General features: G+C 42.6%; 1 pseudogene; it reads left to right on the top strand.

Moving 5' to 3' along the window:
* The first annotated feature begins 2592 nt into the window (after nt 1-2592).
* LOC102117306 (insulin-like growth factor 2 mRNA-binding protein 2 pseudogene) lies at nt 2593-4265 on the top strand (annotated as a pseudogene).
* Nucleotides 4266-5458: the final 1193 nt, after the last annotated feature.

Raw genomic sequence — 5458 nt, 5'->3', positions numbered from 1 at the left:
TTTGGCATTACTCAGTTCTTTTTCCAGCCCTGCAACTGTGTCCAAGTCTCCTGAAATAAAAATATAGCGCTAGTTTTGTTTTTAACATAATGTGATATCTGCTGCCTCCTTTGAGTAATTTACAGAGGACACATTCCAATAATAAGAAAAAAGAAAACATACACACAGGTTGTTCATTGTAGCGTTATTTATCATAGCAAAATACTGCAATCATCCTAGAGGCTATAAAGATTGAATAAACTATAGTATATTCACAGATAGCACTATATACTGCTGTAAAAAAAGAATAAGGATGATCTTTGTGAACTTACATGGAGTGATTTTGAGATTCTAAGAATATGTTAAGTAAAACAAGCTATGTGCTTAAGAATATATCTAAAGTAAGTAGATTTCCTATTAGGAAAAAGGGGAAATGAGAATGTACATATATACATCACATATACACAGATGATTCATTTGCTTATTTTTGCAAAAAGATATACAGGAAGAATAACCCAGAAATGAAACTGATTATCTTCAGGAGACGAGCGGAAACAGGAGAGAAGGGATAGGGAAATATGGGACATTTGAGAATATCATTTTATATGCTGGAGTTTTGAAATGTGTAAATGTTTAATTTTTAATGTGTAAGTCAGCTTGACAATGAATGGGAGAGAAAACATCTAAAACTGAATACTAATATAAATAAATAAATCTATACAGCAAATAGATAATAAAACCGCCCAGAAGACAGTAAAAAAAATTAATCCAAAAAATTTTTGAACTCACTACTCTAACTGAACACAGATCAGTGCAAAATATCCTAAGGATAAAAAGAATTACAAAAAAATCTTAAACATTACATAATACATTTATTGTTGATGGTGGGATTTATGTAGCAATTATGAAACTACTTTTGCATATTATAGTATTCTGCAAATGTGTAAACATTTTGAAACATTTGATACTCTAAGTAACCAGGGCTCTCAAGGAGATACAAATATGAACTGAGGGAAAAAAGAACCTATATTGTTAAATTGGAATTACAGAAAGTATCAAATCTTCATATGTATACAAATATACACATATATACTTAAAAATATTCACTGCTAGCTCTGTTCACTTAAAAGGGCCTAGAAGCAAAAGGCATTCATGTAGCAATGAACACATCTTGTGCCCAGATCACAGTTTCTGAATGCCATTACCCACCAAAAGGAACCAGGGAGCTCTTTAGGATAACGGCTGATTCTGGGACTGAGGCAAATAAAGCAAAAGGTAATCATAGAACATCTTACTGTGCCAGAAACTATGAAACTATGCTAAAAAAAAAAAAAAATGATGGGGATATGGCAAAGGGTCAGAGAAACAGCTTGATGGGCCTCCCACTGACCAAATATGGGTTAATTTGAGCATTAAAGGAAATAATGACCAAAATCAATAATATAATGATTTTTAAAACTCCACATTGATAAAAACAAATGGGGTACGGAGATAGGGGAAAGATAGCTCTTCTTTATAAATAATACCCACAAATAAACAAGAAATTTTACAAACAGAAAATCATATTTTTTTTTGTTTTTTGAGACTAAGTCTTGCTCTGTTGTTCACGCTGGAGTGCAGTGGGGCAATCTCTCAGCTTTCCAGGTTCAAGCGACTCTCCTGCCTCAGCCTCCTGAGTAGCTGGGATTACAGGCATGCACCACCAAACCCAACTAATTTTTGTATTTTTAGTAGAGACAGGGTTTCACCATGTTGACCCGGCTGGTCTCAAATTCCTGCACTCAAGTGATCTGCCTGCCTCGGCCTCCCAAAGTGCTGGGATTAAAGGCATGAGCCACCGTGCCCAACCCTGAAAATCACTATTTTTAAACTACTAATGTAGTTTAAAACCAATGTAGGTGGTTCAGGCAAGGCTCAAATCATACTAAAACCACTGAGTGAATGATTGCTGGAAAACAGAACTGTCAACATCTCAAATTCAGCCAGCAGATCACTATATACTAAGGGGGAAATAAAGCTTTGACAACGGAGAGATTTGGCAGCTACAACCTTAACCAAATGACTAAATTTAATATCACCAAGGATGATGCAAACTGATCATCACGCACTGATGTGATGCACTAAAAAAGATGTTATCTGGGCCAGGCGCCGCGGCTCAGGCTTATAATCCCAGCACTATAGGAGACTGAGGTAGGTGGATCACTTGAGGCTAGGAGTTCCAGACAAGCCTGGCCAACATGGCAAAACTCTGTCTCTAAGAAAAAGTACAAAAAAAAAACTAGCTAGGCGTAGTGGCGCAAGCATGTAGTCCCAGCTACTTGAGAGGCTGAGGCGTGAAGATTGCTTGAACCCGGGAGGCAGGCAGGCAGCCAGGCAGCCAGGCAGGATGGAAGGAGGGAAGGAAGGAAGGAAGGAAGGGAGGAAGGGAGGAAGGAAGGAAGGAAGGAAGGAAGGAAGGAAGGAAGGAAGGAAGGAAGGAAAGGAGGGAGGGAGGGAGGGAGGGAGGTTGGGAGGGAGGGAGGGAAAGATGTCATCCATATGGTATTCCTGCCAAAAATGTTTAATCTAACCATGAGGAAACAGTCACAGCTAAATTGAAGAATATTAGCTGGCCTGGATTCTTCAAAAATGCCAATCTCGGCCTCTGCCCCTGGGCAGGCTGGGCCTGCAGTGGTGGGGGGAGCCAGGCTGAGGGTGGGGGTGGGTGGCGGGCAGGTGGAGGGCGGGGAAGGGGCGCGGAGGAGGAGGAGGAGGAGAGACGAGGGCAGCCGAGGAGGCAAGGCAACGGGGACGAGATGGATGATGAACAAGCTTTACATCGGGAACCTGAGCCCAGCCGTCACCGCCGACGACCTCCGGCAGCTCTTTGGGGACAGCAAGCTGCCCCTGGCGGGACAGGTCCTGCTCAAGTCCGGCCACGCCTGTGTGGACTACCCCGACCAGAACTGGGCCATCTGCGCCATCGAGACCGTCTCGGGTAAAGTGGAATTGCATGGGAAAATCGTGGAAGTTGATTCAGTCTCTAAAAAGCTAAGGAGCAGGAAAATTCAGATTTGAAACATCCCTCCTCGCCTGCAGTGGGAGGTGTTGGATGGACTTTTGGCTCAATATGGAACAGTGGAGAGTGTGGAACAAGTCAACACAGACACAGAAACCGCTATTGTCAACGTCACATATGCAACAAGAGAAGCAGCAAAAATAGTGATGGAGAAGCTAAGTGGGCATCAGTGTGAGAACTACTCCTTCAAGATTTCCCACATCCCGGATGAAGAGGTGAGCTCCCCTTCGCCCCCTCAGCGAGCCCAGTGTGGGGACCACTCTTCCCGGGGAGCAAGGCCAGCCCCTGGGGGCGCTTCTCAGGCCAGACAGATTGATTTCCCACTGCGGATCCTGGTCCCCACCCAGTTTGTTGGTGCCATCATCGAAAAGGAGGGCTTGACCATAAAGAACATCACTAAGCAGACCCAGTCCCAGGTAGACATCCATAGAAAAGAGAACTCTGGAGCTGCAGAGAAGCCTGTCACCATCCATGCCACCCCAGGGGGGACTTCTGAAGCATGCCACATGATTCCCGAAATCATGCAGAAAGAGGCAGATGAGACCAAACTAGCCGAAGAGATTCCTCTGAAAATCTTGGCCCGTAATAGCTTGGTTGGAAGACTGACTGGAAAAGAAGGCAGGAATTTGAAGAAAATTCAACATGAAACAGGGAGCGAGATAGCAATCTCATCTTTGCAAGATTTGAGTATATACAATCCGGAAAGAACCACCACTGTGAAGGGCACAGTTGAGGCCTGTGCCAGTGCTGAGATAGAGATTATGAAGAAGCTGCGTGAGGCCTTTGAAAAGGATATGTTGGCTGTTAATACCCACTCCAGATACTTCTCCAGCCTGCACCCCCATCACCAGTTTGGCCCGTTCTCGCATCATCACTGTTATCCAGAAGAGGAGACTGTGAATCTCTTCATCCTACCCAAGCTGTGGGCGCCATCATCGGGAAGAAGGGGGCACACATCAAACAGCTGGTGAGATTCGCTGGAGCCTGCATCAAGATCGCCCCTGCAGAAGGCCCAGACGTCAGCGAAAGGATGGTCATCATCACCCGGCCACCGGAAGCCCAGCTCTAGGCCCAGGGACGGATCTTTGGGAAACTGAAAGAGGAAAACTACTTTAACCCCAAAGAAGAAGTGAAGCTGGAAGCCCATGTCAGAGTGCCCTCTTCTAACAAGTTTCCAGGTGATAGTGATGCTGCAGGTTCATGGACTGCACTGGAGGAGCACTGCTAAAAACTCTTAAATCCTACCAGAAAAAGAGGGCCAAGGCAGATAGAGCACAGTATATGTCTTGTATGTTATTTATTACGTTTTTTTCCCACAGTTTTCACAGATATTTTTATTAAATGATAATACCTCTAAAATGGTTATATTCAAATCTCCAAAGAGCCCACATTTTACTTACTGAAAAAATGGAAGTGTTTTTCGTATTTCCCTTAGAAATTGTGACAAGAGGTCAGCTTCTCCCTTAAAACAGTAGTACTTTTCCTCAGAGACAGTTGGTGTTACGATTCATCATCTTACACCCTCAGTAATTTTAATATCAACTTAGTATTTCCAGATTTTCTGCTTAAATGCAGACTTTCTGTGCATTAATAGTTAAACATGTTCTAGATCTTTCCCTTATTGTGTCATCATCTGTCGGAAAACTGGGGTTTGAAATGAAACAAGGTAACTCCAGCTTGTTGGTTAGAGATGGGTGCTTGGGACATCAGGGAGTCTCTCCCTCCTAAGTATTGGCAGGGGGCCTGTGATTCTGAATTTCTTTCCATTAAGGTTTGCACTATCTTCTCTGCAGCAGCCTAGTAAGAGGAAATCACAAATGACATCAGAAAGATACCCTAGTAAAACAAAACTTTTGTTCTGGTATTATTTCTTCAAAGTCAACCATTTGTAAAAAACAAACAAACAAACAACAACAGAAAACAGTGGGTCCTTAGGAAATAGTTCCCTTGCTTTCAGTTTACAGGGAAAAACATAGTTAAGTGAATGGAAAGAAAGTCTCATAGGCAGAATATTGGGAAAAAAACTGAATTTAAGACATCTGTAACAGATAAGAGAATCTGAAATAGGTTCTGCTAGAACTATCAGGCTAAGGTGTTACGATTCTGGTTTGAATTAGTATAACAAATGTCTTTATTCTTGGATCAGCTGCTTTTTAGGGCTTGATTGCTCTTCACTCAAACATTTGTGTGGTTTGCTCCCTTCAGGTCTTGCCCAAATGTCACCTTATCAGGTTGGTCTTCTCTGCATATCCTATCCAAACAGCAGTCTTGCTGGCCAAGGGGTACAAGCTTTCAGGTATAAGATGAATATGTTTTGGGGATCCAATGTATAGCATGGTGACTTTAGTTAATAATACTGTATTATTTCCTTGAAATTTGCTAAGAGAGTAGATCTTAAGTGTCTTCACCATACATAAAACG

Source organism: Macaca fascicularis, chromosome 1 (genome assembly GCF_037993035.2).
Source record: "Macaca fascicularis isolate 582-1 chromosome 1, T2T-MFA8v1.1".
Lineage (NCBI taxonomy): Eukaryota > Metazoa > Chordata > Mammalia > Primates > Cercopithecidae > Macaca > Macaca fascicularis.
The sequence above is the reverse complement of the archived record's forward strand: the minus strand, read 5'-3'. Positions and strand labels throughout refer to the sequence as shown.